Source organism: Zea mays, chromosome 3 (assembly GCF_902167145.1).
Source record: "Zea mays cultivar B73 chromosome 3, Zm-B73-REFERENCE-NAM-5.0, whole genome shotgun sequence".
NCBI classification, from domain to species: domain Eukaryota; kingdom Viridiplantae; phylum Streptophyta; class Magnoliopsida; order Poales; family Poaceae; genus Zea; species Zea mays.
In genome coordinates this window covers 27,065,500-27,084,666 of record NC_050098.1, presented here as the reverse complement: position 1 = coordinate 27,084,666, position 19,167 = coordinate 27,065,500, and positions in this window count along the sequence as shown.

Genomic DNA, 19,167 nt, shown 5'->3' with positions numbered 1-19,167 from the left:
GCTGCCTTGATTGCGTTATCTTTAGATTCTCCCGAACCATTTTGATGTTCTCTTCGGCTTCAAGCAGAATTTCTGGCCCAAACACTTGCTTTCTCCAGGCTGATCCCAATGCAACGGAGTTCTACAAGTTCTCCCATAAAGCGCCTGAGAAGGTGACATCTTCAAGCTAGCCTGGTAACTGTTGTTGTAGGAGAATTCTGCATAAGGTAATCTCTTATTCCATCCGGACTGATCTTGCAATGTACATACTCTCAACATATCTTCGAGAACTTGATTAGTTCTCTCATTCTGACCGTTTGTCTGCGGATGATAAGCTTAACTGAAGTTCAAATGTGTACCCAAAGCTTCATGCAACTGCTGCCAGAAATGAGAGGTGAATTGTGTTCCTATGTCTGACACTATCTTCTTTGGCACACCATGAAGACAAACGATCCGGGGCATGTACAGCTCCACCAATGTTGCACTGTTGTAGCTAGTCTTGACAGGTATAAAGTGGGCTGACTTGGTCAGACGGTCCGCCAATACCTAAATGGAATCATAGCCAGCTTGAGTGCGAGGCAACCCGACTATGAAGTCCATCCCGATTTCATCCCATTTCCACTGAGGAATTCGCAACGGCTGCTACAACCCGGTTGACTTCTGATGCTCTGCCTTGATCCTCTGACAACTATCACATATAGCCACGTGCTCTGCGATCTCCCTTTTCATTTCGTACCACCAGAATTTCTTCTTCAGATCTTGATACATCTTCTCACTTCTAGGATGTATGGAATAAGCTGTCTCATGAGCTTCCTTAAGGATCAATTCTCGAATAGACTGGACATTGGGAAGACACAAACGATCCTTGAACCATACCACACCTTCTGCATCCTCCCGAAAATCTTTGCTTCTTCCTTCTAGAATCAGTTGTCGGGTTTCATTGATCTTCTCATCATTCTTCTGTGCTTCTTTGATTTCCCACTTTAAGGTGGGTTCTAACTCAACTGTTACTCCTCGCATGTCATTCAAAAATCCGAGGCTCAACCTATCAAATTCTTTGGCCAACTCATAAGGTATCGGATGAGCGACCATGATATTGACTTGACTTTTCCTGCTTAAAGCATCTGCTACCACGTTCGCTTTGCCTAGATGGTAGTGAATTTCCAATTTATAATCTTTGATCAACTCTAACCATCTTCGTTGTCTCATATTCAGCTCCGACTGGGTGAATATGTATTTCAAACTCTTGTGGTCTGTATAAACATCACACTTTTGCCCGTACAGATAATGCCTCCATGTCTTCAGTGCATGAACCACTGCTACGAACTCTAGATCATGGATTGAATAATTCTTCTCATGAACCTTCAGCTGTCGGGACGAGTAAGCCACAACTCTTCCCTCTTGCATCAATACACATCCCAAGCCAGTGTAGCAAGCGTCGCAATACATCGAGAAGGGCTTGTGCGCATCAGGCAAGACTAAGACAGGCGTTGTAGTCAACTTCTCTTTCAGCACTTCAAAGGTCTCTTGGCACTTCTGGGTCCACTTGAACTCAACTTTGTTTGCTAGCAAAGCTGTCATCGGTCTCGCAATCTTCAAAAATCCTTTAATGAACTACCGATAATATCTGGTCATTCCAATGAAGCTCTTGATTCTTCGAGCATCTGTTGGCGCTTTCCAGTTCAGAATGTCTGCCACTTTCTTCGGATCCACGGCCAACCCATCTTTGTTTATTATGTGACCCAAGAACATGATTTCATCAATCCAGAACTCACACTTGCTCAACTTTGCATACAGCTGGTGCTCTCACAATCTCTGTAATACCATCTTCAAATGATCCACATGCTCCTCCTCATTTTGAGAATATATGAGAATGTCATCAATGACACCACAAACTTGTTGAGATAATCCATGAATACATTGTTCATTAGATTCATGAAGAATGCTGGTGCATTCGTCAGGCCAAAAGACATAACGGTGAACTCATACAACCCATACTTGGTAATAAATGCCGTCTTCGGGATGTCCGAAGGTCGGGTCCTGAGCTGGTGATAGCCGGACCTTAGATCTATCTTTGAAAACATGCTGGCCCCTCTTAGCTGCTCGAACAGATCTTCTATTCTGGGCAAGGGGTACTTGTTCTTGATTGTGACTTCATTCAAAGCTCGGTAATCGATGCACATCCTCCTAGTGCTATCCTTCTTCTCCACAAACAGGACAGGGGCAGCCCAAGGTGAGGTACTTGGTCTGATGTAACCTTTCTCTGACAACTCATCTATTTGCTTCTTGAGCTCAACCAACTCCGGTCCAGATACCCTGTAGGCTCTTTTAGATATGGGAGCGGTGCCAGGAATAAGCTCTATGGCAAACTCAACTTTCCGCTCAGGTGGCATACCTGGTAAATCTTTCGGGAACACATCCGAAAATTCTGACACAACCTTTATAGTCTCGAGTGGATCTGCCTCCTTGCTATCAATTGTCGGGGACCATAATTAGGGGTACCCTCAAGACTCCTAATTCTCAGCTGGTAACCCCCATCAGCATAAAGCTGCTAAGGCCTGATGGGTGCGATTAAGTCAGGGATCGGTCCATTCGAGCGACTCGATCACGCCTCGCCCGAGCCTAGCCTCGGACAAGGGCAGCCGACCCCGGAGGATTTCCGTCTCGCCCGAGGCCCCCCTCCAATGGCGAACATATTTCCGGCTCGCCCGAGGCCCTGCCTTCGCTAAGAAGCAACCCTGACTAAATCGCCGCACCGACCGACCAAATCGCAGGAGCATTTAATGCAAAGGTGGCCTGACACCTTTATCCTGACGCGCGCCCCCCGGCAGAGCCGAAGTGACTGCCATCACTTCGCCGCTCCACTGACCGGCCTGACAGAAGGACAGCGCCGCCTGCGCCACTCCGACTGCAGTGCCACTTGACAGAGTGAGACTGACAGGCAGTCAGGCCCTGCCGAAGGCACCATAGGAAGCTCCGCTCCGCTCGACCCAGGGCTCGGACTCGGGCTCAGCCCCAGAAGACGGAGAACTCCGCTCCGCCCGACCCAGGGCTCGGACTCGGGCTAAGTCCCGGAAGACGGCGAACTCCGCTCCGCCCGACCCAGGGCTCGGACTCAGGCTAAGTCCCGGAAGACGGCGAACTCCGCTCCGCCCGACCCAGGGCTCGGACTCGGGCTAAGTCCCGGAAGACGGCGAACTCCGCTCCGCCCGACCCAGGGCTCGGACTCGGGCTAAGTCCCAGAAGACGGCGAACTCCGCTCCGCCCGACCTAGGGCTCGGACTCGGGCTCAGCCCCAGAAGACGATGAACTCCGCTTCGCCCGACCCCAGGGCTCGGACTCCGCCCCGGCCTCTGCCGACGACCTCCGCCTCGCCCGACCCAGGGGCTCGGACTCGGCCTCGGCCATGGAAGACAGACTCTACCTCGGCTTCGGAGGAGCCTCCACATCGCCCAACCTAGGGCGCAGGCCAGCCACGTCAACAGGAGGCGCCATCATCACCCTACCCCGAGCTGACTCGGGCCACAGGGAACAAGACCGGCGTCCCATCCGGCTAGCTCCGCCAGATAGGCAATGATGGCGCCCCGCATACTCTATGACGACGGCGGCTCTTAGCCCCCTTACGGAAGCAAGAGGACGTCAGCAAGGACCCAACCGCTCCGACAGCTGTCCCTCCGCCAGGCTCCATCGCTCCTTCGACGGCCACGACATCACACCAGCTGGGTGCCAAAATCTCTCCGGCTGCCACATCGGCATGTACTTAGGGCGCTAGCTCTCCTCCGCTAGACACGTAGCACTCTGCTACACCCCCCATTGTACACCTGGATCCTCTCCTTACGCCTATAAAAGGAAGGACCAGGGCCCTCTTAGAGAGGGTTGCCCGCGTGGGGACGAGGACAAGACAGGCGCTCGCTTGGAGCCGCTCGCTTCCCTCACCCGCGTGGACGCTTGTAACCCCCTACTGCAAGCGCACCCGACCTGGGCGCGGGACGAACACGAAGGCCGCGGGATTCCCACCTCTCTCATGCCGGTCTCCGGCCGCCTCGCTCTCCCTCCTTCGCGCTCGCCCTCGCGCTCGACCCATCTGGGCTGGGGCACGCGGCGACACTCACTCGTCGGCCCAAGGGACCCCCCGGTCTCGAAACGCCGAGAGTTGGCGCGCCAGGTAGGGGCCTGCTGCGTGTTGACGAACAGCTTCCCGTCAAGCTCCAGATGGGCAGTCTCCAGCAACCTCTCCAACCCTGGACGGTGCTCCGTTTCGGGAGTCTTGAGTTCATGTCCTTCGACGGCAGCTACGACATGATACTCCTTCCCCCGCCGCGCGACGATGACAATGGCGGCCGACAGCCCGCCCGCCGGCGGCGGAATCGACGACGTCTTCCCCGCGTGGTGGAAGAACAACCTTCGAGCTCATCCTGCCCTTTCCCCCGCCGACGGAGGGGAAGGCAGGGCGACCAAGGCCAAGCAGGGGGCAGCTCCTCGTTGGCTGTCGAGCGAGCCGACAGCACCGGCACCCCAACGAGGGGCGCACCGGGTATCGACTTCGCGCCTGAGACGAAGACGAGCGCCGTCTCCCCGCGACACGCCAATCCCGAGTCAGCGGACGACGCCAGCGCGCTCGCGGAGAGCTTGCTGGACGTCACCCTCGTACCTGAGACGATGGTGCAGTCAGTCCCCGACGTGACTTCATCGCCGCTCGTCGACCAAAAGGTACCGACCGATTCCCATCCTACGTCATTTGGATTCAGCCTCAACCCGCCTAGCGACCTCGCTTTGGCGGACGCTCTCGTAGAGGCGAGTCCAAACCCTCTGGGGTTTCGCATGCGGTCGCCTTGGGACCGGTTGACGGACGTCTCGACCTATGGGCCCTCAGGGTCCGAGGAAGACGACGACCCCAGCATCTGTTGGGATTTCTCTGGACTTGGCAACCCCAGTGCCATGTGGGACTTCATGACCGCATGTGACTACTGCCTCTCCGACTGTTCCGACGGTAGCCGCAGCCTCGACGACGAGGACTGCGGCCCAAGCCGCGAATGTTTCCACGTCGATCTAGGGGGTCCCTCCGAAGGCAATCATCTCGGCATGCTGGAGGACGGTGATCTCCCTAGGTCGGTGCCCCGCGTTGACATCCCACGGGAGCTAGCTGTGGTCCCCGTTCAGGCGGGGGGGCATGACCCACAGCTCGAGCAAATCCGCGGGGTGCAGGCCAGGCTCGACGAGGGAGCAGGAGCGCTTGAGCCGATCCGCCGGGACGTCGGGCAGGCATGGGCGGGCCAACCCCCGGCCGGAGAAATACGTCATCTGCCCCAGGGTTTCCAGCACCGCGTCGCCGACGACGTCAGGGTCAGGTCACCAGCCGCATCTAGTGGGGTCGGCCAGAACCTGGCTGTAGCAGCGATGCTTCTCCGCGCGATGCCGGAGCCATCAACCACCGAGGGCCGGCGAATCCAGGGGGAGCTCAAGAATCTCCTGGAAGGCGCTGCGGTCTGACGGGCCGAGAGCTCTGCCTCCCGAAGGCAGGGGTATCCCTCGGAACCTCATGCCGCGACTTCTCGATTCATGCGGGAAGCCTCGGTCTACACCGGGCGCACGCACAACACCGTGCCTGCGGCCCCGGGCCGCGTCGGCAACGAGCACCATCACCGCGACTGTCGGGCCCACCTCGACGAGAGGGTGCGCCGAGGCTACCACCCCAGGCATGGGGGACGCTACGACAGCGGGGAGAATCGGAGTCCCTCGCCCGAGCCACCCGATCCGCAGGCCTTCAGCCGGGCCATCCGACGAGCACCGTTCCCGACCCGGTTCCGACCCCCGACTACTATCACAAAGTACTCGGGGGAGACGAGACCGAAACTGTGGCTCGCGGACTACCGTCTGGCCTGCCAACTGGGTGGAACGGACGACGACAACCTCATCATCCGCAACCTCCCCCTGTTCCTCTCCGACACCGCTCGCGCCTGGTTGGAGCACCTGCCTCCGGGGCAGATCTCAAACTGGGACGACCTGGTCCAAGCTTTCGTCAGCAATTTCCAGGGCACGTACGTGCGCCCCGGGAATTCCTGGGACCTCCGAAGCTGCCGGCAGTAGCCGGGAGAGTCTCTCCGAGACTACATCCGGCGATTTTCGAGGCAGCGCACCGAGCTGCCCAACATCACCGACTCGGATGTCATCGGCGCGTTCCTCGCCGGCACCACCTGCCGCGACCTGGTGAGCAAGTTGGGTCGCAAGACCCCCACCAGGGCGAGCGAGCTGATGGATATCGCCACCAAGTTCGCCTCCGGCCAGGAGGCGGTTGAGGCTATCTTCCGAAAGGACAAGCAGCCCCAGGGCCGCCCATCGGAAGATGCTCCCGAGGCGTCAACTCAGCGCGGCGCCAAGAAGAAAGGCAAGAAGAAGTCGCAAGCGAAACGCGCCGCCGCCGACGCGGACCTTGTCACCGCCGCCGAGTACAAGCACCCTCGGAAGCCCCCCGGAGGTGCCAACCTCTTCGACAAGATGCTCAAGGAGTCGTGCCCCTATCATCAGGGGGCCGTCAAGCACACCCTTGAGGAGTGCGTCATGCTTCGGCGCCACTTCCACAGGGCCGGGCCACCCGCGGAGGGTGGCAGGGCCCGCGACGACGACAAGAAGGAAGATCACCAAGCAGGAGAGTTCCCCGAGGTCCACGACTGCTTCATGATCTACGGTGGGCATGCGGCGAATGCCTCGGCTCGGCATCGCAAGCAAGAGCGCCAGGAGGTCTGCTCGGTGAAGGTGGCGGCGCCAGTCTACCTAGACTGGTCCGACAAGCTCATCACCTTCGACCAAGCCGACCACCCCAACCACGTGCCGAGCCCGGGGAAATACCTGCTCGTCGTCGACCCCGTCATCGGCGATGTCAGGCTCACCAAGGTCCTTATGGACGGAGGCAGCAGCCTCAACATCATCTACGCCGAGACCCTCGGGCTCCTGCGCGTCGATCTGTCCTCCGTCCGAGCAGGCGCTCTGCCCTTCCACGGGATCATTCCTGGGAAGCGCGTCCAGCCCCTCGGACGACTCGACCTTCCCGTCTGCTTCGGAACACCCTCCAACTTCCGAAGGGAGACCCTGACGTTCGAGGTGGTCGGGTTCCGAGGAACCTACCACGCGGTGCTGGGAAGGCCATGCTACGCGAAGTTCATGGCCGTCCCCAACTACACCTACCTGAAGCTCAAGATGCCGGACCCCAATGGGGTCATCACCGTCGGCCCCACGTACAAACACGCGTTCGAATGCGACATGGAGTGCGTGGAGTACGCCGAGGCCCTCGCTGAGTCCGAGGCCCTCATCGCCGACCTGGAAAGCCTCTCTAAGGAGGTGCCAGACATGAAACGTCATGCCGGCAGCTTCGAGCCAGTGGAGACGGTTAAGGCCGTCCCCCTCAACCCCAGCGGCGACGCCTCCAAGCAGATCCGGATCGGCTCCGGGCTCGACCCCAAATAGGAAGCAGTGCTCGTCGACTTTCTCCGCGCAAACGCCGACGTCTTCTCGTGGAGTCCCTCGGACATGCCCGGCATACCGAGGGATGTCGCCGAGCACTCGCTGGATATTCGGGCTGGAGCCCGACCCGTCAAGCAGCCTCTGCGCCGATTCGACGAGGAGAAGCGCAGAGTGATAGGCGAGGAGATCCACAAGCTAATGGCAGCAGGGTTCATCAAAGAGGTATTCCATCCCGAATGGCTTGCCAACCCCGTGCTTGTGAGAAAGAAAGGGGGAAAATGGCGGATGTGTGTAGACTACACAGGTCTCAACAAAGCATGTCCGAAGGTTCCCTACCCTCTGCCTCGCATCGATCAAATCGTGGGTTCCACCGCTGGGTGCGAAACCCTATCTTTCCTCGATGCCTACTCAGGGTATCATCAAATCAGGATGAAAGAGTCCGACCAGCTCGCGACTTCTTTCATCACGCCCTTCGGCATGTACTGCTATGTCACCATGCCGTTCGGCTTGAGGAATGCGGGCGCGACGTACCAGCGGTGCATGAACCATGTGTTCGGCGAACACATCGGTCGCACGGTCGAGGCCTACGTCGATGACATCGTAGTCAAGACGAGGAAAGCTTCCGACCTCCTTTCCGACCTTGAAGTGACATTCCGATGTCTCAAAGCGAAAGGTGTCAAGCTCAATCCTGGGAAGTGTGTCTTCGGGGTGCCCCGAGGCATGCTCTTGGGGTTCATCGTCTCCGAGTGGGGCATCGAAGCCAACCCGGAGAAGATCGCAGCCATCACCAGCATGGGGCCCATCAAGGACTTGAAAGGCGTACAAAGGGTCATGGGATGTCTCGCGGCTCTGAGCCGCTTCATCTCACGCCTCGGCAAAAGAGGTCTACCTCTGTACCGCCTCTTAAGGAAGGCCGAGTGCTTCACTTGGACCCCTGAGGCCAAGGAAGCTCTCGGGAACTTGAAGGCGCTCCTCACAAAGGCGCCTATCTTGGTGCCTCCAGCTGACGGAGAAGCCCTCTTGGTCTACATCGCCGCGACCACTCAGGTGGTTAGCGCCGCGATTGTGGTCGAGAGGCAAGAAGAGGGGCATGCATTGCCCGTTCAGAGGCCAGTTTACTTCGTCAGCGAGGTACTGTCCGAAACCAAGATCCGCTACCGACAAGTTCAGAAGCTGCTGTATGCAGTGATCCTGACACGGCGGAAGTTGCGACACTACTTCGAGTCTCATCCGGTAACTGTGGTGTCATCCTTCCCCCTGGGGGAGATCATCCAGTGCCGAGAGGCCTCGGGCAGGATTGCAAAGTGGGCGGTGGAAATAATGGGCGAGGCAATCTCGTTCGCCCCTCGGAAGGCCATCAAGTCCCAGGTCTTGGTGGACTTCGTAGCCGAATGGGTCGACACCCAGCTACCGACGGCTCCGATCCAACCGGAGCTCTGGACCATGTTTTTCGACGGGTCGCTGATGAAGACAGGAGCCGGCGCAGGCCTACTCTTCATCTCGCCCTCGGGAAACACCTACGCTATGTGCTACGCCTCCATTTCCCGGCGTCCAACAATGTGGCTAAGTATGAGGCTCTGGTCAACGGGTTGCGGATCGCCATCGAGCTAGGGGTCCGGCGCCTCGACGCCCGCGGTGACTCGCAGCTCGTCATCGACCAAGTCATGAAGAACTCCCACTGCCGCGACCCGAAGATGGAGGCCTACTGCGATGAGGTTCGGCGCTTGGAAGACAAGTTCTACGGTCTCGAGCTGAACCATATCGCTCGGCGCTACAACGAGACTGCAGACGAGCTGGCTAAAATAGCCTCGGGGCGAACAACTGTTCCCCCGGACGTCTTCTCTCGGGATCTGCACCAACCTTCCGTCAAGATCGACGACACGCCCGAGCCTGAGGCGCCCTCGGCCCAGTCCGAGGTACCCTCGGTCCAGCCCGAGGTACCCTCGGCACAACCCGAGGCACCCTCAGCTCGGCCCGAGGCGCCCTCGGTTCAGCCCGAGGTACCCTCGGCCCCCGAGGATGAGGCACTGCGCGTCGAGGAGGAGCGAAGCGGGGCCACGCCTGATCGAGACTGGCAGACCCCGTACCTGCGATATCTCTACCAAGGAGAGCTACCCCTCGACCGAGCCGAAGCTCGGCGGGTGGCACGGCGCGCCAAGTCGTTCGTCTTGCTGGGCGAAGAGAAGGAGCTCTACCACCGCAGCCCCTCAGGCATCCTCCAGCGATGCATCTCCGTCACCGAAGGTCAGGAACTCCTGTGGGAGATACACTCGGGGCTTGCGGTCATCACGCAGCGCCTCGAGCCCTTGTCGGGAATGCCTTCCGACAGGGCTTCTACTGGCCGACGGCGGTGGCCGACGCCACTAGAATTGTCCGCACCTGCGAAGGGTGCCAATTCTATGCGAAGCAGACCCACCTGCCCGCTCAGGCTCTGCAGACGATACCCATCACCTGGCCCTTTGTTGTGTGGAGTCTGGACCTCGTCGGCCCCTTGCAGAAGGCACCCGGGGGCTACACGCACCTGTTGGTCGCCATCGACAAATTCTCCAAGTGGATCGAGGTCCGACCTCTGAACAGCATCAGGTCCGAGCAGGCGGTGGCGTTCTTCACCAACATCATCCATCGCTTCGGGGTCCCGAACTCCATCATCACCGACAACGGCACCCAGTTCACCGGCAGAAAGTTCTTGGACTTCTGCGTGGATCACCACATCCGGGTGGACTGGGCCGCCGTGGCTCATCCCATGTCAAATGGGCAAGTAGAGCGTGCCAACGGCATGATTCTACAAGGGCTCAAGCCTCGGATCTACAACGACCTCAACAAGTTCGGCAAGCGATGGATGAAGGAACTCCCCTCGGTGGTCTGGAGCCTGAGGACAACGCCGAGCCGAGCCACGGGTTTCACGCCGTTCTTCCTAGTCTACGGGGCCGAGGCTGTCTTGCCCACAGACCTGGAATACGGCTCCCTGAGGACGAGGGCCTACAGCGATCAAAGCAACCAAGCTAGCCGAGAAGACTCGCTGGACCAGCTGGAGGAGGCTCGGGACAAGGCCTTACTACACTCGGTGCGGTACCAGCAGTCCCTGCGACGCTACCACGCCCGAGGGGTCCGATCCCGAGACCTCCAGGTGGGCGACCTGGTGCTTCGGCTGCGACAAGACGCCCGAGGGAGGCACAAGCTTACGCCCCCCTGGGAGGGACCATTCGTCATCGCCAAGGTTCTGAAGCCCGGAACGTACAAGCTGGCCAACAGTCAAGGCGAGGTCTACGGCAACGCTTGGAACATCCAACAGCTACATCGCTTCTACCCTTAAGATGTTTTCAAGTTGTTCATATACCTCGCACCCACGCAAAGTTTAGTCATCAAGGAAGGGTCGGCCTCGCCTCGGCAAAGCCCGGCCCTCCCTCGGGGGCTAAAAGGGGGGGAACCCCCTCTGCGTTGAAATTTTCCTCGAAAAAAGATATCTTCTGCCAGAACATCTTTCGTGCTTTTTGACTACTTCGAAAAGTGGATCCTGAAAACGACGGAGTACACGTAAGCAGCCAAGGCTAACCGAGCCGAGGGACTCCTACGCCTCCGGGATACGGATACCTCACTCATCACCTTCTGCGATAAGTAACTCACATTCAGATAAGTGATTCCGCGGACCGAACAAGTCTTCACGTTCGGAAGTTCTTCTGCCGAAGCGATCCTTCGAGCCTTCTCGACTGAGTCGGTGACAGAGCCTCATGGACGGGTAAAAGTGCGCGTAAGCGGCGAGGCCGACCGAGCCGAGGGACTCCTACGCCTCCGGGATACGGATACCTCACTCATCACCTTCCGCGAGAAGCAACTCTCGCTCGCACAAACATCCCTGTTACCGACAAAAAAGTCCAGATACTCAAAACAAGAGGAAAAGAGACGCAACTTTACAACACAGCGAGGGTGTGTGTTCTGGCCTCACGGCCACAGGAGACACACGCTACAAGACAATCTGATCCTGCAGGCTCGGGTCTTGATGCTGGAAGGGGGCAGCAGCACCCTCGGCATCGACGACACCTTCGGCGAGGTCCGACCTAGCCTCGGACGGCGACGCGGTCCGAGGATCTTCGCTCTGGAGGACGACGTCATCACCACGCCCGGGCAATCGCTGCCAGGGTCTTCTCTAGGAATCCGGCCCGAGCAGGCGGCTCGGCCGGTCGCCCTGGGGCCTCGGCCAGCCGTCCACCGAGGACGTCAGCCCGGCCCGAGGCTTCGGCTGGTCAACTCCGGCGTCGGTCCCGCTAACGGACGACCCGGCTAGGCTCCGGCCAACCAGGTTTCATTTTTGAGCCAACTCTGCCCCTGTTCACGCTGATATCGCTACCCCTGGCCTCGGCTCATCGAAGAGCGGCCAAGGGGTCCCTTTAACTAAGCTAGAGAAGCCTCAGACAACAAGGCCGACCGAGCCGAGGGACTCCTACGCCTCCAGGATACGGATACCTCACTCGTCACCTTGACACGGGGCGACTCACGCTTGGTGAAGCGGTTCAGACAACCAACAGGCGAGTCTTAGTGCTCGAAAGTGAGGAAAAAACACGGCTCCGTGCCAAAATTACATACATGTTCAGGCCTCGACAGCCATAATGAACAAAAACACTGGCATTCAAAGTGCCATTACAAACGGAACTCCGGTTCCACCTCCGCAGGTACGAACAACCCCACTCGATGGGGGAGGGCCTGCGGAGCAACAGAAGACTGACGGGCGGCTCGCCGCCGCCCGCTCTGACAGCGACAACAACGACCCCCGCTCCGGGTGGCCGAACTACAGCAGCGCAGGCCTCAGGGTGGGCGCTGCTGCAATCTTGCCCTCGCCCACGTCGACGCTCGAGGGGCGAGGACAAGTACAAAGAGCCGGAGGCCCGAAGCGCGGATGGTGGCGGTGACCCCGTCGGCGACGGGGACTTCTCGAGCCGCCTCCGCCTCGGCACCGGCGGCAGGGGCCATCAGCCCTCCGGCGGATCCCCACTCAAATCCTCCCGGACGAGTGGGGCACCGACCTCCGCGCGGAGGCGCCATACCGGTGCAAAGGCAGGACCACCCCAGAACACGAACGCCGCCCTAGCAGCGCGCGGCATCTTGGGCGGTCCTCCCGTGCACACGGCGCGGCAGCCGCCTTCCGGCAGGAGGGGCCACAGGGAGCCAAGCCAACGAGCTCGACACGCTGGGACTGACGACGCCCGCCGTCGACCAGCCCCGCGTTGTCGAAGTCCGACCCGCCTGCAGGCCAGCGAGCGCCCTCTCCCTCGAACGCCGCAGGGGAGGGTGACCCACGAACCCGCGCGGGAGGTAGAGCTCCGGCTCAGCCCGGCCTCCACCCCAGCGAGGATGATGAACATCCTTGAAGCTGAGGGTGGGACCAAGATCGCAGCCCGGCTTGCTTCTCCCCACCCAGGGGCTGGTGGTCACCGTCTCGGGTGACCGCCGGCGAAGGGGTGCAGCCGGGCTGGCTGATGAAAATCCTTGAAGCCGAACGATGGCTAAAAGGTACCAACTCCCATGGAGTTGCGTTCCTCCAACGATGAGGCGAAAAGACGGCGGGTATCCCCCATCCAGGGGCTTGGAAGGTGGAAAGACATGATGCATAAGGGAGAGCGAAGACATGGTCACCTTCCAAAGGGGGGCGCCCTCCTTTTAAAGGCGACTCTCCCTACTTGTGCCCCCGACCGTCGCGGGCTGAGTCTTCTCCAACACACTCCAAGGTCCTCCCCTGCGGCGCTGGGGCTGGTTCCCACACGTCATGCAAACCGGCTCGGAGCAGAAGAAGCCAAACCGCCGCGCGCGGTGCGCACGATCGCCCAGTGGTTACAAGTGACCCTCCACTTTTGCCCAGACCAGCGGGCGAAAGGGGCGGGCAGCCATGCAGGCGGCATGCAACCGCGCCAAGTGGACGCGCTTCTCCGACTCCCGACACGCCCAGCATGGAGGCCCAGGCCCACGCGTCACGCAACCGGCGCGTCGGATGCTTCATGCAAGCAACTGCACCACCACTTGCGCCACCACCGCGCCTCCTCGATTGCGGAACCAATACCGTGACTCGAGGTGACCCAGCGCACGACCCAACAGCGCCAGCCTGGCGCGGCGGTCAGTGCGGCCAAAAATGGGCCGGCAGTAATGACGGTGGCAGGCGGGCGGGAGCAGCGGTCACGTCGTCAGCCAAGCTCACGTCCCATCCGGGGGCAGCAAGAGAACCCCCTCTCACGGCGTGAAGACAACGCGCTCGTGATCCGTTCCTCGAACGGCTCACGCACGCGCAACGGCCGCCCCGCCAACCACTCGCCTCGTCGCATTAACTCCGCGGCGGGACAGGCGGCGCCTCTGGCAGGAGAAGCGGGCGACACTTCGCCTTCGCCATAATGACCGCGTCAGTAAAGGTACGCCGCGTCGTTCAATTTCGTATCCTTTTCCTTTTTTCCTCTTTCTCTCTCTCTTGCAACAGGGACCGGGAAAGGGGGATACCCCGAAAAGGATCCTTCCCCAGGAAGGAACCAGGCTCCGAGCCTCCCTACTGATCAGAGGTTCGAAGGCTGGTCCCACGAAGGGTTCGACAGCCGCCTCAGATCGCGTGGGCCCTACACCCACTACTGGTCAGAGGTTCGAAGGCCGGCCCCCCGAAGGGTTCCACGGCCGCCTCAGGCTACTCGGGCTCCGCGCCCATTACTGATCAGGGGTTCGAAGGCTAGCCCCCGAAGGGTTCACAGCCGCCTCAGACGCCGAGCGAGGGATGACCATGGGTACGTTCGATACATAACCAAGGCTCGGGCTGCGCTCCTGAGGTACCCTAGGACATTTCCGAGACCAGCGGGAGCGATCTTGTAACGGAATCCCATCAGAGGGAGGCATCGAGCCCTCGGACCCTGTCGCCAGGGGACCGGGTCCGGCAGATCACCCGCAGGTACTTTTGGGCGTGCCTCTGGGCCCCTAGCCAACCCCTAACGAACGGGGCTCGGACGTCCACTCGGATTACCCGCTTGCAGCTCACTGGAGACACCATGTTCGACGCCCATCGAGGGCAACATGGCGCTTTCCCCCCTCCTCCTTGCAGAAAGGCGACGCAGGGGCGTATGTAAAAAAGCCGAGTCTGTCCTTGATCGCCCTCTCGCCCTGTGCGGAGGCTCGGGGGCTGCTCTCGCAAACCCGGCTCCGGCCGAACCGTTGACAGCGTCAACATACCAGCCCGAGAACTTGGGCCCCGACCGTACACCCGGGCTACGGCCAGCTCGCATGAGGGAACAACCAGACCAGCCGAAGCATTACGCGAGGCATTAAGACCTCGAAGGAGTGAAACCACTCCTCCGAGGCCTCGGGGGCTACACCCGGCGGGTGCGCTCGCGCGCACCCACCGGAACAAAATGCCACCGAGAAAGGCTGGTCCCCTTGCAAAAAAGTGCGACGAAAGCCTCCAAGCGAGTGCTAACACTCCCTTCGAGGCTCGGGGGCTACTGTCGGGGACCATAATTAGGGGTACCCTCAAGACTCCTAATTCTCAGCTGGTAACCCCCATCAGCATAAAGCTGCTAAGGCCTGATGGGTGCGATTAAGTCAGGGATCGGTCCATTCGAGCGACTCGATCACGCCTCGCCCGAGCCTAGCCTCGGACAAGGGCAGCCGACCCCGGAGGATTTCCGTCTCGCCCGAGGCCCCCCTCCAACGGCGAACATATTTCCGGCTCGCCCGAGGCCGTGCCTTCGCTAAGAAGCAACCCTGACTAAATCGCCGCACTGACCGACCACATCGCAGGAGCATTTAATGCAAAGGTGGTCTGACACCTTTATCCAGACGCGCGCCCCCGGTAGAGCCGAAGTGACCGCCGTCACTTCGCCGCTCCACTGACCGGCCTGACAGAAGGACAGCGCCGCCTGCGCCACTCCGACTGCAGTGCCACTTGACAGAGTGAGACTGACAGGCAGTCAGGCCCTGCCGAAGGCACCATAGGAAGCTCCGCTCCGCCCGACCCAGGGCTCGGACTCGGGCTCAGCCCCGGAAGACGACGAACTCCGCTCCGCCCGACCCAGGGCTCGGACTCGGGCTAAGTCCTGGAAGACGGCGAACTCCGCTCCGCCTGACCCAGGGCTCGGACTCGGGCTAAGTCCCGGAAGACGGCGAACTCCGCTCCGCCCGACCCAGGGCTCGGACTCGGGCTAAGTCCCGGAAGACGGCGAACTCCGCTCCGCCCGACCCAGGGCACGGACTCGGGCTAAGTCCCGGAAGACGGCGAACTCCGCTCCACCCGACCCAGGGCTCGGACTCGGGCTCAGCCCCAAAAGACAACGAACTCCGCTTCGCCCGACCCCAGGGCTCGGACTCCGCCCCAGCCTCTGCCGATGACCTCCGCCTCGCCCGACCCAGGGGCTCCGACTCGGCCTCGGCCATGGAAGACAGACTCGACCTCGGCTTCGGAGGAGCCTCCACATCGCCCAACCTAGGGCGCAGGCCAGCCACGTCAACAGGAGGCACCATCATCACCCTACCCCGAGCTGACTCGGGCCGCAGGGAACAAGACCGGCGTCCCATCCGGCTAGCTCCGCCAGATAGGCAATGATGGCGCCCCGCATACTCTATGACGACGGCGGCTCTCAGCCCCCTTACGGAAGCAAGAGGACGTCAGCAAGGACCCAACCACTCCGACAGCTGTCCCTCCGCCAGGCTCCATCGCTCCTCCGACGGCAACGACATCACACCAGCTGGGTGCCAAAATCTCTCCGGCTGCCACATCGGCATGTACTTAGGGCGCTAGCTCTCCTCCGCTAGACACGTAGCACTCTGCTACACCCCCCATTGTACACCTGGATCCTCTCCTTACGCCTATAAAAGGAAGGACCAGGGCCCTCTTAGAGAGGGTTGGCCGCGCGGGGACGAGGACGAGACAGGCGCTCGCTTGGAGCCGCTCGGTTCCCTCACCCGCGTGGACGCTTGTAACCCCCTACTGCAAGCGCACCCGACCTAGGCGCGGGACGAACACGAAGGCCACGAGATTCCCACCTCTCTCACGCCGGTCTCCGGCCGCCTCGCTCTCCCCCCTTCGCGCTCGCCCTCGCGCTCGACCCATCTGGGCTGGGGCACGCGGCGACACTCACTCGTCGGCCCAAGGGACCCCCCGGTCTCGAAACGCCGACAATCAATAGTCATCTCGTGACAACCTCCTTTTCTTTGCTCGGGTGAGACTAACTCATTCACCACTTCTCCTAGTGGGGACACCAACTTAATTGTCCTCTTATCACAGCTGATAACTGCCTAGTACTTATCTAGCCAATTTTTCCCTAGGATAACATCTATTCCCTAAGTACCCATTACTATGAGGTTAGCGGGGAACTCTACCCCCCTTATCTCCACACTTACATTCAAGCAAACACTATCGGCTCGAACTTTACCATCGGCTGAATCAATTTGAATTGGTGTTGACATGGTAGTTATTGGAAGATTATGCGCTTCTACCTATGATGCAGTAATGAATGAATGTGTTGCTCCAGTATCAAATAACACTTTTGCAATATGGGATTCGACTGGATACATACCTACTATCATGCCTGGTGTTTCCTGGAATGCTTCAGCCTCCAAATGGTTCAGTCTCCCATGGTTGTAACATGTCTGGGCGCGATTACCTGCTCCTGGCTGAGCCACATTCTGCTTTGCTGGGGCACTAGAGTCTGGCTGCTGTTGAGGTACCTTTTTTGGACAATGCATCACCCAATGCCTTGCTCTCCACAATGGAAACATGCTCTGCCTCCTCCTTGCGCTGGGGCTGCTTGACTGCTCTGGTTGGTTGCTAGGGCAGGAAGATGAGGTGCCTGCTGATTCTGCTTCTGGAATTGACTTCCTCCTGTCTGACTATTCTAGCTGAAAGTCGCCTAGAGGGGGGGTGAATAGGGCGAAACTAAAATTCTCAAAAATAATCACAACTACAAGCTGGGTTAGCGTTAGAAATATAATCGAGTCTGAGAGAGAGGGTGCAAAACAAATCAAAAGCAAATAAGGAGTGAGACACGTGGATTTGTTTTACCGAGGTTCGGTTCTCGCAAACCTACTCCCCGTTGAGGTGGTAACAAAGACCGGGTCTCTTTCAACCGTTTCCCTCTCTCAAACGATCCCTCAGACCGAGTGAGCTTTTCTTCTCAATCACTTGGAACACAAAGTTCCCACAAGGACCACCACAAGATTGGTGTCTCTTGCCTCAGTTACAAGTGAGTTTGATCGCAATGAAGAATAAAAGAAAGAAGAAAGCAATCCAAGCGCAAGAGCTCGAAAGAACACAAGCAAATCTCTCTCACTAATCAGTAAGGCGTTGTGTGGAATTTGGAGAGGATTTGATCACTTGGGTGTGTCTAGAATTGAATGCTAGAGCTCTTGTAAGTAGTTGAAGTGGGAAAACTTGGATGTCTTGAATGTGGGGTGGTTGGGGGTATTTATAGTCCCAACCACCAAACTAGCCGTTTGGTGGGGCTGTGTAACACCCAGTTTGTAATATATAATAAAAGAGGAGAAAAGTCATTTCCTATATTTTATGTGTGTGTTGAATCTACTTATCATCACATATGCACACCATATTGAAACAACAAATGAATAATAAAAAGATATACCATTAAATCATGCATCATGCTGGAATTTTTATTTTTGTGTGCATTTTTGTGACAGAATCACAATAATGTAAAAAGGAAATGTGTTAAATATCCAAATGGGGATTTAAATCCTAAAACAATCCTAGAATTAAGAAAAGAGAGAAGAAGAGAAATTAATAGGTGAATAAAAATAAGTATAAAAATATATATTATTCTTATACATATTGGATTTGTGTAATTAACTCAAAGGAGGAACTCATAACCAAATTTAAATTCAAGTTTGAATTAAAAAAAAAAGAAAGAAAGAAAGGAACAAAGGGGAAAATAAAACCAGAAAAAGGAAAAAGAAACCCCACGGTTGGGCCCCAAAGCCACCAATTCGGCCCATTTGGTCAATCCCTCCGCGCGGCCCAAGACCCCTTTCCAGCGCGACGCCGGCGTGTGGGACCAGGACGTCAGCCCTCACCCGCGCGCTCATCACCACTCTGCCACTACCACAGCGGGTCCACTCGTCAGTTTCCCATTCGTGCCACAGCTTCTTCACGCGCACTGACGTGCGGGCCCAAGCGCGCAGTCGCTATAGCACAACCCGAACGAACCTCCGCGCTTGGCGGGGCGCTCCGCCATTGTCGCGCATCCTACCAGCTCGGTTGACCGCCTCCGCGAGTATAAAGCCTAGGTGGCCATGGACTCGTTCGCCCATCCACTATTCAGCCCTTCCCCTACCTCGTTGAGCGCGATCGCCGTGGGCCGTGGGAACCGAGCGGGTGGATAGCCGCCCTCACCGTCGGCGGTCGTTCTCGGCACCAAATTGGAACCCCGTGTGCGGCCCGAAAGCTTCGCCCGGGTCCCTGGTCCGGTCCGGTGGCGATTATGGGGCAGGTGGCTGACCAGTGGGCGCTCAATTTGTCTCCGCCGTCACAGAGTTCGCGCGTCACCGTGGGCGCAGTCTCCTTCGCCATCGCGACTGGTGAGTACCCTTGCGCCAAATTCAGTAGCCTCCAGTGATTGCGTAGCACCCCGTAGCGTTGAGGTTAGTGCGCTAGTTTGCGGAATCTGGGAACTAGGAATACCTCACCGACGCTCTGTTCATGTCGTAGATCCGCCCCGAACCGTGGACGAGCTCGCTACTCCTTCAATCGCAGGTAAGAATCTC